Below are 15,701 nucleotides of genomic sequence, written 5' to 3'. Positions count from 1 at the left end.
ACTTACAATGGCTGCTTGAAGAACGTACTCTATCTCCCTTGGGGAATGAATTCAGTACGTGAAAATACCGACGCACGTCTTCAGAGTTTTAGGGTTTTATTTTTTATTTATTTATTTTTTTAAAAAAAGATTTTATTTATTTATTTGACAGAGATAGAGACAGCCAGCGAGAGAGGGAACACAAGCAGGGGGAGTGGGAGAGGANTCCTTTGCCTCTGAGTTTCTCAGTGTAAAACGTTCTTCCCAGGTGTTTCGAGCATCCACACTCATTGGCCACCTGCTATTCTGCTGTCCAACTTTCCTTCATTCATGTATGTGGATAATGTTCATTTTCATCACGTCTTATTAAGAACTAATGAAGCTCTTCTGGATTTAATTTTAGGACTCAGTGGCTGTCTAGATTTCCCGCACTAATGGCAGAGTATTCCCAGCACCGCTGACTGCAGCACGCTTTGGGAAAGGACGGCCAAGCCTTTAATATTGAGTTAGAGGATTTCAGGCACTAACCACCTTTTTATTTGCCTTTTATTTTCACATACACACTTTTTTTTTTAACGATTTTATTTATTTATTAGAGAGAGAGTGAGCATGAGCAGGGCGGAGGGACAGAGTGAGAGGGAGAGGGAGAAGCAGACTCCCCGCTGAGCAGGGAGCCAACAAGGGGCTCGATTCCAGGACCCTGGAATCATGACCTGAGCTGAAGGCAAACACTTAACCGACTGAGCCACCCAGGCACCCCAGATGTAAACACTAACTCTTAAGAACAATATAACGTGGCAAGTATTTACAAAAAGCAATGTCCTTCTCTCTTTAGGAAGAAGGGAGAGAACATCTTTATAAAATGTCCTAATTCCAATGAACCATTCTCCAACCTCCTTTTCCTCCTAAGTTGGCAATTTCAAATTTCAGTGTGCATTTGCCGTTAACTGGCCTGGATTCCAAATTGCACCTGCTAGCAGTATGTAACTCAGGAGTTTTTAAGGCCTCGTAAAAATGAACTGCACGTCAATGAAGATATTTAAGAGAGGAAGAGGGAAGTCTTCCTTTACAATATTTTCAAGGTGAGCCATAGGCTTATTCACCTGCATATCTGCCTCATGAAAGACTCACCACCATTCCTGCATCTTCTTTCGTGACACAGTTTGTAAGCCAAGTGCTAAAAATCAATCCGGCTACAGATGAATCATTGATATGTTCAAAAAGTTCCCGTGGAGTAATGCATCCTACTGATTTCTCCATGACATTGATTCCATAAATTTACTTGCAACCTCATTCTTACCTATGTGCATTTGTTATTGTTAAATGAATACCCCTGAGAAACTCCATTTTACCTCAAGTAGGTGGAGAGATTTCGAAAAAGTATGCTAAAGTCTTAGTTCACAAAACTCAAAGGACTCAGTGTAAGCAATTAGTGTGAACCCCAATTAAATCCTGCAAAACTAATCCTCTTCTTCTCCAAGAGTCTATTAACTAGAGTTACATGAAGGGAAAGGCTGTTAGCTTAGATTTTTTCCAGCCTGTGTACTATCACTCTTGAACTAAAACGAGTGGGTTTGATATTAAATCTTTCAGAAAGCACTGTGCTTGTGTGTAATAACAAGTCATTAAGATGTGGGGGAAAACATTCGATTTTCCAGATGTTCCTGCATATTCATGATTGATTTAGTGAAATCTGTGTTGAGTTCCCTTAACGGATACAAGTGTCCTTCCTGTCTCACAGACTTGATCAGGAGATAGGGAGATTCATTGGCAAAAACCAAGTCAGTCTGTGATCTGTCCTGAGAAGACAGGGGCTGCGTCTAGAAACGGGGATGCATTGGGGGCTACCGAGGCACCCGGAGTTTGAGAAGCCCATGCCATACTTCTTACCTGCTGGGTGCCCAAGGATGAGTAAAGTGAGGCTTCTGGAATATATCATATAAAAATGGCTTATAGTCTGTGTGTGCATGCAACTTATAAAAAACATTTCAAATGTGCTTGAAAATATTAAACTTTAGTTAGTAATTTGGAAAGGTCTGAGAAGAGTGGCTTGAGAAAGGATGGAGTCAGAAGTCCCAGCCCTTAGGTGCTAACAGGCAGCTATCAGGGCAGGCAGCAATCTGGAACTTTCCACATGCTCCTAGGAGGGTCTGGGAAGGTCAATCTGAGACTGCAGGGCTCACAGTGAGGGCTGGGCTGGCCCCGCAGCAGAGGTGCCCTCGGACGTCTCTGCCCCCTACCAGAAAGAGCGCGTCTGGCCCCATTCATTTGCTCTAGCAGACACATCTCCTTCATAGCCCTCCTACCATGTTTTCTTGTTCTCACATTCTAAATGTGTGCTTTCCAGAGCGAAGTCACCACAGGGGGAGGCAAACAGAGGATAAAAGGTAAAGAATAATGAACTGAATCTACACTCATGGAACATCACCTTAAAAAGTTAAATACCTAAAATCAACATGAAACATGCAAATATTGACTTCCAGCTTCTGATCCGAGAAACGAGCATCACGTGGCTACAATCAGGCAGACCTCCGGCTTCGACTAGACCGAGACAGAGGCCAGCCAAGGATTCCGGACATGGACAGCACGTCCCTAAGGGACACGAACAGCGGGTGTGCAATTCGTTCCTCCACACCTGCACCCACGCAGTGAGCTGCCTACTCCTCACCAGGTGAGGTATGATTCCTCTGCCCTCGAAACTCAGTCGGCCGCACTGAAGCTTGTACTCGTACAACACCGCAGAAGTGACACACTGTGACTTCCCCAGCTGGGTCAGAAAAAGGCTCTGCAGCTTCCACCTGGTTATTCTGGGACACCTGACCCCGCGGCATCCCCACCCCCCACCCCCTGTTCAGGGCCCAGCGGGCACGGGAGGCCACATGTGGCGGTCTTGCAAGGAGTTCCAGCAGAGCCCTGCCTTCACCTTGTCCACACGGGGAAGCAGACGGGAGAGAGAAATGTTCCTGTACAGCCAGCAGTCACGTCATTCCATATTCCTGAGTAATACTAAAATCATGAGCCCTGTGAAGCCTCACACACCATGGAGTAGAGACAAGCTTCTCTAAGTTTCTGGCCCACAGAAACCATGGGCGTCATGCAAGAGTTGTGTTACAATACTGAGTTTGAGGTGGTTTGTTACACGAACAGATAAGCAGAGAAGGGACAGAGTGTATGGGTGTGCAGATGAGAGAAGACCCAGAGGGCGGCAGGCAAGCTCCCCTGTCCCCGTTCCCCAAGAGCACGTATACTTGTCCCTGCATTGAGGTGTCGTGTTGGGAGCCAGGGGGGTCGAGAGGGATGGGAGTGTATTTGAGAAGAGAAACATTCTTGGTGATGAATTCTGAGCATGGAGCTTGACTATCATTTCAGAAATGACTATAATGTATGAAAGACATTGAAACTGGAAGATACTAGAATAACTTAACATTTTAATCCACCCCCCAGCCAGCAATCAAATGGTGCCCTCCAGGTACGACAAGAATCCATTTGCAAAAGAGAGAGCGACACTGACAGCCCCAGTCAGCTTGTAGAACCAGGTTGATGCTGAACACCTGTTCGATGATGGAAAGGCTGTTAATTTCTAGACACTGGATGTGTGGGAAGCAAGCTGACCGAAGTGTGAATGCCATTGGCCGTTTTCATTAACACTGTACATTTTTATTCATTAAATCATATTGACAATTAGTGATTTATGATAAATGAGTTAAAGCTCTGGTGCTTTCTGTATTCCTGTGATGTGATTTGTTTCCTCCATGTGTCAGGATCCCAAGCAGGTGTCACACTATTAATTTATCGGCTTTATGAAGCCCTTCTGAGGTCCATTTGCACCAACTAGATCCCTGCTGTCGAGGCACTGGAAGCTCCTTGTCTCTGTGCACTCACATCCTTCCAGCTATGAAACGAGCATGATGTGAGCAAAGAAAAACTCCATCAAGCACAAATCAGCCAAGGAAATCTGACTTATTTGAGAACGCAGCAAATTGACATCTGGCCCATGTGGGAGAAAGATGGAAAATAACTCATAAGAAAAAGGAACAAGGCTATTATAAATGGTAGGTAATTATCTAATGGAAATGTGAAGTTTTAGTTGTATTTTTTCATTTTTGAATTTGATTAATGGTGCAAGACTTCAGCAAATATGTATATAATTTTGTTGAATGTTTCCCTAGTAAATGCCTCATCGAGGCCAGATGTAGAATTACTCAAAACTTAGCAGTGAGCGTAACAGGCATGAATGATCAAATGTTGCAGCTAAGAGCTGATGTATGAGCTCTCTGTGGAAGGGCTCAGTGATGGGGAAAGGATCCAGGTTTCTCTATCCATTTTATAGGAAGATGTGACCGGATGAAGAAGAGATGTCTTATCGTGAGTGGTTTTGTGGTTGTCTTCAAGCCAGGATGACTGTTCATGTCAACAGGAACTGACATAGTTGATATTTCACCAAGTTTCACCTTACATCAGGCAGGTGAAATTAATAAAGGATATTCACAAAGACACAAAGCAATGCTTTTCAAACAATGAAGTATATGGAGAGAAGAACGGATGCTCTGGTCACGAACTGTTGCTGTGCCAGGGAGATGGGCTCGTCTCAGGTGCTGAACCAAAACACCTTTGCACACCAGCAACGCTATGTCCGAATATTTAACATACTGAGTTTGAAATGTTCAGGAAAACACCCTGTTCTTCCCATCGCCACACAGTGCACGTTAACAAGGTAAGGAAGAGACCCTCCTCCTTTTTGTGAATTGTCCTGTTTTCTTTCGCAGCAGCAAGAATGAAAGTACTGATCCTACCTCACGATTGCGTTGTGATCCTGTACTTACACGTATATTTTCTTATTTATGTCAAACCTCGGAGACAGATAACATGACCCTGAGCCAGCACCTTATCGGAAGGAAACCTGAAGGCCTCTTTGTTAAGTGCTCAAGGAGAAAAATCATGTGGGGATATGAATTGGCCACAAGGAGATTTCAGTCCTGTTTCTAATGCCATTTCATGACGACCTTAGGCCATAAAATTGTGTTTGTGGTCCTGTACTTACACGTATATTTTCTTATTTATGTCAAGCCTCCTGAGACGGATAACATGACCCTGAGCCAGCACCTTATCAGAAGGAAACCTGAAGGCCTCTTTGTTAAGTGCTCAAGGAGAAAAATCACGTGGGGATATGAATTGGCCACAAGGAGATTTCAGTCCTGTTTCTAATGCCATTTCATGACGACCTTAGGCCATAAAATTGTGTTTGTGTCTTTGCTTCCTCATGCCTAGAAGTTCAGTTGGAAATCACTATCGATCTTGTGTGACATCCCATTTAATAAAGAGTTAGCATACAGATATCTATAATGCAACCTACACATTTAAAAAAATCCAAATTCAATTTGCAATTATAAAATAATTTGAACAAATATCTGTGACATACAACTGGGTTAACAATATATTTTCTTATCTCAGTAGATTTTTCTTGCTGGTGTATAAAAAGGATGATCAGACTTTCGACTCACACTGGATTTAACTCTCAGCTCAGCTGTGAACCTTTACAAAAGTCACTCTGCATTTTCAGACCTAATTCCCCTTCTCTGTAAAATGGGATAATGATGATACCTAAATGGGGAGGACAGTCTTTTTTTTAATTTTTTTAAAGATTTTAATTTTTTATTTATTTCAGTGAGAGCGAGAGAGATCACAGAAGGAGAAGCGACCCTCTGCTAGGTGGGGAGCCCAACACAGGCCTGGATCCCAGGACCCTGAGACGTGGCTTGAGCAGAAGGCAGACGCTTAAATGCCTGAGCTACTCAGATGCCCCAGTGGGGAGGACTATCTTGAGGATGACATGAGTTGATATACGTAAGGTAATGAGAAAAGGGTTGACACATGGTAATCCCAATAGAAAAGCTAGTTCTTAAATTTTAGGAAACATTTTAGTATCAATCGACTTATTTTAAAGTTCTATGAATAACTTATTCACTTTTACCAAACATTGAGGCTTCATTTTACTTTGCCTTGTCATGTTTTTCATTTACATAATAAATTTACTTGAATTATACTAATATTTTCAGTCACTTTTTGGAGGGGGGAAATTTTGAGAGCAATCTGTTTGTTGATAATAAGGAGGTGTCCACCTTTCTGTGATATGCTAATATTCCCCTTTATAATCTTGATGATGTGTATGAACTGGTTATTTTGATATATGTGATTTTAGTTGTGTGCTGTATCATTGAGAGTGTAAACTTTCCAAAGTGAGACCAGAAGATATCATTTGTGGAGAGTAAGTTTTGGGAAAAAATCTCAGGAAACGGTGGTAAGATGACCACACAGAATGAGCCAAATCCCGTGATATCTCTTAAACTCTCTCGAAACATTTTTAAGGGTAGTTGAGAGTGAATGGCTGGATGTCTAAGATGTTACCTGGCTTGTGGCAAACTTGAAATGCTTTACCTTAAAATCTAATTTGCTAATGAGTCAACTCCCCAATATTTGCTAGATAATTTCTGGGTGCTGGGAAGTGTGAGCAAATTTTGCATTCTACTCCATAATATCTTGGTATTAATATAAATAGTGCATTAATTTATATAACATGGAAAGGTGTGGCAGTGTATATCCCAAGATTACAGGAAGCCCAGTTTTAGAAGGAGAGACAAATATATTTTGATGTTCCTAATATCTTACACATCAATTAGAATGTGGATGTGGATGTGTGCACACGCATTTATCTGTATTTATATCCACATCTGTGTGTGTATTTGACTGAACGCAACTTGATTGTAGATTTTGGCAACCATATACGGAACCAAATATTTTTGGAATAGAAAAAGATTCTATTCTTTTGGCTTAATTTTCTTTAATTAAAAAAGAAAAATTTCCTGTGGTTTTATTCTGTAATATCTTTTTTATTTTAATGAAAATCTTAAGACACTATTTTGGAGCCAAATCAGCTGAAGCCATATGGTCTGTGAAGTTTTTTTCCAAGTTCATTATTTGCTAACATAGTCTGCCATACTTTAATGAAATGGAGTACAGGGGTTTGGATAAGGGCCAACTAGCAATAAATTTCTCACATTGCTGTTGACTCACCTAGTTTACCCGTTTCAAAACATTGTGAAATTTGCCAAGGAAATCATGTTTGGTCTAAATATTGAACATGTAATAGAAAGTAAATAAGTGTTAGAGAATTTGAAACTAATCAAGTACAGGAAAATAATAAAAGTTGAGACCTTATAAATACCATGAAAGACTTTAAATAACTTGAGTCTATCATATTTCATAAACATTTAAAGGTTGTCTTATCAGTGACCTGCTGACAGCTTCTGTCTTTGCCTGTGGTTAATGAGTAACATGCACTATGAGATGTAGGATATCGATTTGCTTTTTCTAGTAAATGGAAGAATATTTATTTTCAGATTATTTTAAGTTAATTAAATGACACTTTGTAAGTTCTACAGGAGAAACAGAGTGTTGGACGTCTTGGTGAACTAGACCCATCGTTCAAGTAATATATTCAGTTTTATATTGTCGGTTGTGGTCAATGAAGCTTTTCAGTGTAGAGCATATGCCCTCAGCTACTTTATGAGAATTACTGCTTAAAGCAATGAGATGAGACACTTGATCCATAATCTTCTATCATATTTTCATCCTTGGAAATCTTTTCAACTGATGGTGCTCTATGTAGGTTTCTCAAATTGCTCTAAGAGCAAGCATTACACAGCTCTGGCTGCTTTAGGCATCTTCACCATCACTGTTAGAGTGTCGATACTATTATAGTTTGTTTCTCTCTCTAGGGAGACATAGAAAAGAAGAATCTTATGGTGAAAACTACCAAGTTAATGAAATGGATAATGTAATTGGCACATTTTCCAGTATAGTGTTTCCAAGATATTTAACAAAGGTGCTTTTTATTTTTACCTCATTATGTTACAACTTTTAACTTTTTCCAAAAGTTTGTTGTGTTTATTAAATATTTAAAAATGATTTTAATTTCAAAAACAAAGCTTTTAAGATATTTAAGCTTGTGTTAGGAGAGATACTTCTGATTTATGATTAAAGAACTCAGGCAACTAGCCAATATCTGAGTTCATTTAACATTTACTCAACAAATGTTTGCTGCTACTTTTTTGGCACTTTGCTGGTGTAGGAGACGTTTTTGAGCAAAAGAGATAGAGACTCTCCTTTCCTGAAGATTATAGTCAATTGGATGACCATGCACCCCCAAAATCTGCATTCTTAATTTCATGTAATTAGAATTTAGAGAATCATATGTGACGAGTGGCTACTGTATGGGTGGGAGGTTGTCAGGTCAAGATGCTGAGAAACTACCAAGGAAGCCGATGCAACAAGCCAGCCACAGATGGTGAAGACATGGTGTTAGTCAATGGCAGTGGGAATGAATATAAGAGGGTGTGTGAAAGGGATTTTACGGAGAGGAAGAGATCTGGGTGAGCACTGCTGTCTGGGTGAACAGCCAAGTCCACTGCAGCATCGTTCAGCGATAGGGGCAGGAGGGCAGGTATGAATCAAAGATGACTCATTATCTTTGAAGTAAAGAAGAGAAGAAACACCAAGATGGAGATGTGGGTGAAGACTGGTATTGGAAGGGCAGACACAGAAAATCAACAATCCATGAAAGAGATTGTTATGTAGATGATATAGAAGGAAATTCAGAAACTGGTGGTGTCACTATTTCCAGAGCAGTCTCAACAAAGGGTAAAGGTTTAAAAGTCAAAAGTCATGGCTGAGTAGAATAAAGACTAAGGAATATCCAGTGGATTGGGACTTTGTGTCAGAGGTAACAGACACAGAGTCCTTTCGAGATGTAGGATCTCTGTGGGGTTAATGGTTGAGAAATAAGCTCTTGGTAAGAGCAGATAAACTATGTCTTCTAACTTAAACTTTTAACTTTATACTAAAATAAATAACTGATATGACTTAATCACTCTTTTATACAAACATCTCTCAAACAACCTTCTCTATTAACTTATTTTCAGCAAATATACCAAATGGTCATCAGAAGCAGGAGAGAATCTCAAGGAAGTGACTCAGATAAGGAAACCTTGTTCTTATTTATCTGAAGGGGAAATAGAGTCATTGCTACTCTTTTCTCAAATGGCAATTATTATTTTGAACCTATACATTGTCTTTCTTCTGCAGATGTGTAAAGCTTTAGAAGGCATTTCTTGTCCTGGGGACCATAAAGATGAATTTCCCTGGCAGGACTAGAGTCTCATCCCAATCAGAAGGGTTTAGATCCTACTGACAAAATCTAGCTAAAGGAATAGCAAGTCAAGCCATTTTAGGTGGTTTTAAAATTCATGATTGACTCTTTACCATTCCACGAAGCAACTGGGCCAAAGGCTCCTGCAGGAGCTGTGGAAGCCGATTCCCAGTGTGGGGCTCCTTGGAGGACCTTCCGGTGCTTCCTGATAGCTTGCAGAGTAGCCTATTCTTTTATAAACCAGTGAATGAGAGGCAGGGCAGAGGAACAGTGACTAGATAGCATGATACAACTGCTACGCTTTATCCCAGAAGCACAGGAGAGCAGAAGGGGAGAGCCCTACGTAAAAGCCCAGCTGGGGAAGTTGTTCTAGAAGCCATCTACTGCTCTGGTGCTGTGTGATGTTGTCCCTGAACCTTCTCAGTGGGTTTCATCTGAATGTGGTGCCACTTCTGAATGGCAAGAAGATGTCTGTGTACTTTTGGAAGGGCTCTCCTGCTGTCACAATCAAGGGAAAACATCAAATCATGGTTAAAATGTTTAGAATAGTATCAACTAAACAACTGGAACAATGGCCAAAGATTTATTAGCTCCTAAACTCAGACTATAGTCTGTAATATTTCCCGTTTAAAGGGAGACGAAGTCCTCAGAGAAATGACTAATTCCAGGACCAGTATACAAAATGAGCCTGGAGCAGCTCATTCCACCAGAAATCAAGGTCGTTATGAACGACTCCCAGGGTCAAGACTACCAAGGTTGTGTCAGTCGAACTTGACCAACAGTAAGGATTACGACTGCAGTGCATTGAAGAACCTCAAATTTGTTTTCTCTATGAATTGCATCTCAGGGCAAGCAACTTGTTGCCGGATGAGCAAGGGTTTCTGTCTATGAATTATTTCACACAGTAAATGAAGAAGGCATGACAGGAGTAGAATATCAGTTTTTTTTTTTTCCCAGCCCTTCATGAAATAATGAGTCCACGCGAAGATTGTCAATGGCTGCAAACCCAAGGAAAGGAAAAATGACCAAACATTTTGTTATCCTGGTGAATATACACCATGCTATCTGTGGACTATTCTTGCCCAAAACTCAAACCTGATCTGACCAATTGTCTATTCTAATCTGCAAATTTACTGGTTCAATAAAACTACGGTGATACAATAAACAGAGTCCAGGCTGGGGGAAATTCTTTAGAACAAATAAACTGGCTCCTTCAACAAATACATTGTGAACACAAGCCAAACAAAACAAAATAAACAACACAAAAGGGAGATACCTCAGATTGCAAGTAGGCATATCAAACAACGGACCTTAACTCAAACCAATTATATAAAAGTTATTTTTTGCACTTGGGAAAATTCAAACATTGCATAAATTAAATAGTTAATATTAATTTTAGGAGGATAATAATATTACAGCTATTTTTACAATCTTACCTTTTGGAGATAAAACTGTTATATTTAAGGAAGAAATGATCTGATGCCTGGAATTATGTTCAAAGTCATCTGGGGCACAGGCAGAATATGTCGGGGTGGGTGTATCTTCTTAGCAGAATTCTACATATACCCACTCTGTCCAACCAAAGCTTCTAAAGGTCACACTTAGAGTAACCATGTATTTGGAGGGGACCAGGTTATGTGAGGTGGGCGAAACCTGTGTCTACACTTTCATTTGGATATATACATCTTCTTTTCTATTCTTATCTATCTGTTAATAAGAGTCCTCCTTTCACGCTATAATTTGGATTTGATCCTGTGTGGTATTAAGAACTACTATTTTCTATTGTTCCTGAACTTTCTTGCATCCTGAGTATTGATATTTACTTTCATTGATGTTATTTTGTCAGTAATGCAAAAATGATTTCACTTTGAACTATTTTAATTTGTCAGATGTTTTAGGCTTTTTTCAGCCCACTTTGTCAGATTCCAAAATTCTTCCTTAGATACCAGGTCATGAACTTTTGCTAACTTCTATATTCCTTGGTAATCAAAATAATTCACATAGGGAACATTGCGTTTATATTTTCATGGCCTGGCAATTTGACACCTCTACAATTCACGGTCACCAAACTCAACTGATACCCTCAAAACTGCCTGGCTTTTTGCCCATCTTCCTCTGGTTGGCTTGCTCTCCAGCTCTCCAAAATAGTTATTTCAACCATTAGAAGCTCTATTCCAAACTCCAGCCCTCCCTGAATCTCAGCAGTGGACTGCTCATGCTACTTTACCTGAAACAGAAGTTATTAGAGAGGAAATCCATCCACGTTCCTGCATCCATAAATAAATATAATATTTGGTATCCCTTTTCTACCCCAGCTCTCCCTCTTCTATTGGTAAATAATGGAAGCCAATACCTCCTCTAGGAACTACTCCATTTATGCTTTTTAAATAAAGTTGTTGCTTATCTTTCCCCCACGTTTTCAGCTCTTCTCTCTCTACCTGATCTGCCCACCAGTACTGAAATGTGATTCAGTCTCTCCTGTTTTCAAAAAGAAAATGAAATGAAATAACTCTGCCTGGATGTTGTGAGATCCCATTATCCCCATCTAGTCATGGCCAGACCCTGGAGGAGAGAGCTGTGTGCACCAGCTCCCCTCCTCACTCCCCCTCACTCTTCAATGCCATCCCTGCGGCTCTACTCCATTACTCAGTGGAGTCTGACCTTTCCTTGGGACCCAGAACAGCAGGTTCAGTAAAGCCAGGAACAACTTTCACGCACTGCCGACTCAGCTTTTCAGTAGCATCAACATGGCTGACACTCCCTCCTCCTTGGGCACTCTCCTCTCTGGGTGTTTCTGACCCCCTTCTCTCTCCTCTTGCTATAATCGGTCTCCCTCATCCTCCACTACCAGGTTGTCTTCTGCCTGTTCTATAAGCACGGGTTTCTCCAGATTTAGTACTAGGCTACCTTTTCTTCTTACTTTACTCTCTTCCAAGGCAATCTCATATACCTGCAACCTTGATTACTGATGCCCAGAATGTTCCCTACGTTATTCTTCTGCTGAGGTTCTTATTCTAAGTGCCAGGTCTGTATCTTCAAGACATGGATGGCATTCTCCACGAATGTTTTAGAAGCATCTCCATCTGGGTAACCCAAAAATTGAACTCATGATCTTTCCCCACATGCTTAAGACACTGCAAAGATTTCCCTCTATTCACCATCCATCAAATTGTCTTAATTAGTTAAAAATAATTTGCCTCAGATCCATTCATATATAGTAATTATTGCTTTCTAGCGAAAGTCCCAAGAGATAGCTATTAAAGTGAAAATGGAATTCTTTTTCTGCTAGAACAAAAATCTCTCCTTCAAATTGGCTATCCTTATGTTTTAGTGGAGCACTAGAAGATAGGAATTTCATTTTAGTTTAATCCAACGTGATTTGTGTTATTTACAAAATGACATGTGACATCGAGCTAATATCAATCCTAAAAGACTATGCCCTCATCTTTGGAATTAATCAATAAGGTAAACCTGATTTTTGGAATCGATTTCTTCCATTAGCCACCTAATAGAGCCAATAGTTACACTAACTTCACCTCTGCCTCTGAGGAGGACGCCAAAAAAAGTGGAGAGGGAGGGGAAGGCAACAGTCTGAGACTTTTCTGCTTGGCATCTTAGAACATTCCTGAGGGTCAAGTTCCATTCTTTGGCCTCTAGTTTGGGTGGAAAGGAAGGGTTAGAAAAAATGGGAATTTATTACACAACTTATTTCAACTTGCTTGTGAATTGGCTAAGATGTAATGAAAGTAAAATTGCACTCAGGGAATCAAAATATATAAATCGGATTCTCAGCTCTGTCATAAAACCAAGGCTCTGCTGAATCACGTAGCAATGCCCTGCCTCAGTTTCTCCAAGTCAAAAATGATCAAATACCCACTGACAGTTAATGTCTGTGGAAGTGGTCTGTAATTACAGTGCTATAAAATTATAAGCTATTATTCTTTTTAAAAGTCCATAGATTACTAGGCCATCAAATAATCAGATTTAGCTTCACTCAAGCTTGACATTTTTAAAGCTTCTTGATATGAGAAACCTTCCACCTGGATATCCCAGGGGAATCCAGAAAATGATCAAAAGCCCCCCAAATTCCTGTGCTGCTGACAGTGTCAACTGAGGCAAACCAACCAACTCGCAAACAAAGCAGACCTGGGCCTTTTGTCATTGTTCTGTGGGACCGTGTACCAAAATTTTCTTCCAAGGCACATATTTATTTTAATTTGTCATCTTACTTTTACATTTTTGTTCTCCTAATTTCATTTAATACAAGATGCCAAACACAAACATGTCCTATGAGATGCTTAGAAGAAAACATGTTTACTTCTCCCCAGTTGAATATTTTCCAGTTGCATAAAAAATTCCACAGGACAAAGTTATTACTAATTAAACCAACTTTAAAGAAACAATTACAGCTTTATCTCATCCCTATTTTCATCTAGACAATGGATGTAGTCTGTTCTATTCTTTCTATTGGTCTGATTTCATTTCAGTTGTGGAGGCCCTGGCCCCTCCCTCACGGGGGGTCTGAGGCTCACTTCTCAGTAGCCGATGGTGTGAGAATTTCCTCGGCCAGCCCCTGCTTTCCAGGTGATTTCCTTGTGGTTGTGGCATGCCGGTCAGGATGTTCTGCGTGCTGGACCCTTACTGCACTTTCCATAGCATGGCTGACAGGAATTTTTTTTAAAGATTTTACTTATTTATTTGAGACAGAGAGACAGAGAGAGAAAGCACACACACACACACACACACACACAAGTGGGGGAGAGGGGCAGAGGGAGAGGGACAAGCAGACTCTTGTCAGCTGAACTGGGAGCCTGACTCAGGGCTTGATCCCAACAGTCTGGGATCATGACCAGAGCCGAAGTCAGATGCTTAACCGACTGAGCCACCCAGGCGTCCCTGATAGGAGACTTTGATCTCCATCTGCTACTTTCCATCAGTTGGTTAAGAACTGGTTAAAAACTCCGAAAGCAGGTGCTAAGAATAATTAAGATTGTCCAAATGCCCAGCAGATACCCCTAGAAATATTGCTAGGCTTTCATGATCCGATCTTTCAGCAGCACTCATTCATGGGTTTCTGTTCATTGGTCAGCATTTCACTAGCTTTCAAATTATCAATCCATTTAATAGGAAGAATAATTGTATTTTGCGTATCTGCTCTTATATTCTTTAAACTGCTCAGTATGGGTAGGCATGTTTGTAACTTTGTTACCAAAATGAAATCTTTATTTTAGCATCATTTTGTTGCCTAATAGAAGTGTAGCCTATTCATTCTCTCACTCGTTGGTGGGGAGCAGACCCTCAGCATGCCACACACTTCCGGCTACTGTCAGAGGACAGTCACCCAAGCATATGCTGGACGTTCTGTTACACACGGTGGCTAGTGAGCGTGTGCAGTGTTCCCGCTTACCTTGGAGAAAGGAAAACTAAATGTAAGGAACACATTTTACCCACGGAGTGGGGGAAGATTCATAAGAATACTAGTAATAATGTCAACACGGGAACTTTTATATTCCTGGTAGACATTTAAGTTTGAATAAACTTTCTTGAAACCAATTTGTTAATATGTATCAAAAGCCTCTAGCCTTTGACTCAGCAATTCTGCTTTTAGGAAATGATACCACAGAAGTGGCTGAACATGTTCGTACAAGGAAGCAACTACAAAGAAAGCATTACAGGCTTTTTCGGATAGACAAAAATGGGATTGATCTGCGTGTTCAACAGTAGTTGCATAGTCAAAGAGATCATGCAAGTGTTGGACAATACGCCCATTAAAATGCAGGAATAAAAATAAATTCTCTGACTTGGCAAGTTATTCACATCATGCTGTTCAATAGAAAGATAAGTCATTGAACGGAATGGGGATATTTTTAAATTATTATTATTTTCACATAGAGAGCTGGTTTTCTGTGGGTGGGTGGGTGATAGGTGACTTTCTCTTCCTTCCCCTGTCTTTATCCCCTTTGCGTATCTGTATTTTATTTTGTAAACAATAAACACATGATAGTTTTTAAGTAAACTGTTAGTGAACTAAATGTTTTTAAATAACACCTTTATATGGAAAACCTCATCCATCTCTTCCTTCTCCTCAATTCCCCTCCCCATGACAGCCACCAGCTATGGTGCTTAATGGAGGAAAATCATGTCACTGGGGGTTGTCTACGCTATGTTAAGGGAACACAACTCATTGATGACCTCACTCATAACATATGAGAAAGGGAAAGGGGAGACAAAAATAGAGATGATATTCGGATTAAGGAGAATCAGTAATTTCTTGAATATATAAAGTTGTTCTTTACATTCATTGAGGTAAGTATTAAAATGCCAGATACTTTCCCAAGTTGGTTTTGTGTTAACAATGCAAAAAAGTTGGGGCGCCTGGGTGGCACAGCGGTTAAGCGTCTGCCTTCGGCTCAGGGCGTGATACCGGCGTTATGGGATCGAGCCCCACATCAGGCTCCTCCGCTAGGAGCCTGCTTCCTCCTCTCCCACTCCCCCTGCTTGTGTTCCCTCTCTCGCT

General features: G+C 40.5%; 2 long non-coding RNA genes across 2 annotated transcripts in view; both read left to right on the top strand.

Annotated features, from left to right (window-relative positions):
* The window catches only part of LOC109489956, a 6,682-nt gene extending 3,873 nt beyond the window's left edge, over positions 1-2,809 (top strand). The window contains exons 3-5 of the long non-coding RNA XR_002143123.2: positions 910-1,061; positions 2,327-2,366; positions 2,463-2,809. This is a non-coding gene — a long non-coding RNA (uncharacterized LOC109489956). The remainder of the gene's footprint in view (positions 1-909; positions 1,062-2,326; positions 2,367-2,462) is intronic.
* A 66-nt stretch (positions 2,810-2,875) lies between these two features.
* The window catches only part of LOC105238511, a 31,652-nt gene continuing 18,826 nt past the window's right edge, over positions 2,876-15,701 (top strand). Inside the window, exons 1-3 of the long non-coding RNA XR_002143122.2 lie at positions 2,876-4,031; positions 4,310-4,693; positions 5,645-5,828. This is a non-coding gene — a long non-coding RNA (uncharacterized LOC105238511). The remainder of the gene's footprint in view (positions 4,032-4,309; positions 4,694-5,644; positions 5,829-15,701) is intronic.

This window comes from Ailuropoda melanoleuca, chromosome 14, assembly GCF_002007445.2.
Source record: "Ailuropoda melanoleuca isolate Jingjing chromosome 14, ASM200744v2, whole genome shotgun sequence".
Lineage (NCBI taxonomy): Eukaryota > Metazoa > Chordata > Mammalia > Carnivora > Ursidae > Ailuropoda > Ailuropoda melanoleuca.
Note: the sequence above shows the minus strand (reverse complement) of the source record. Positions and strands in the feature narration are given on the sequence as shown.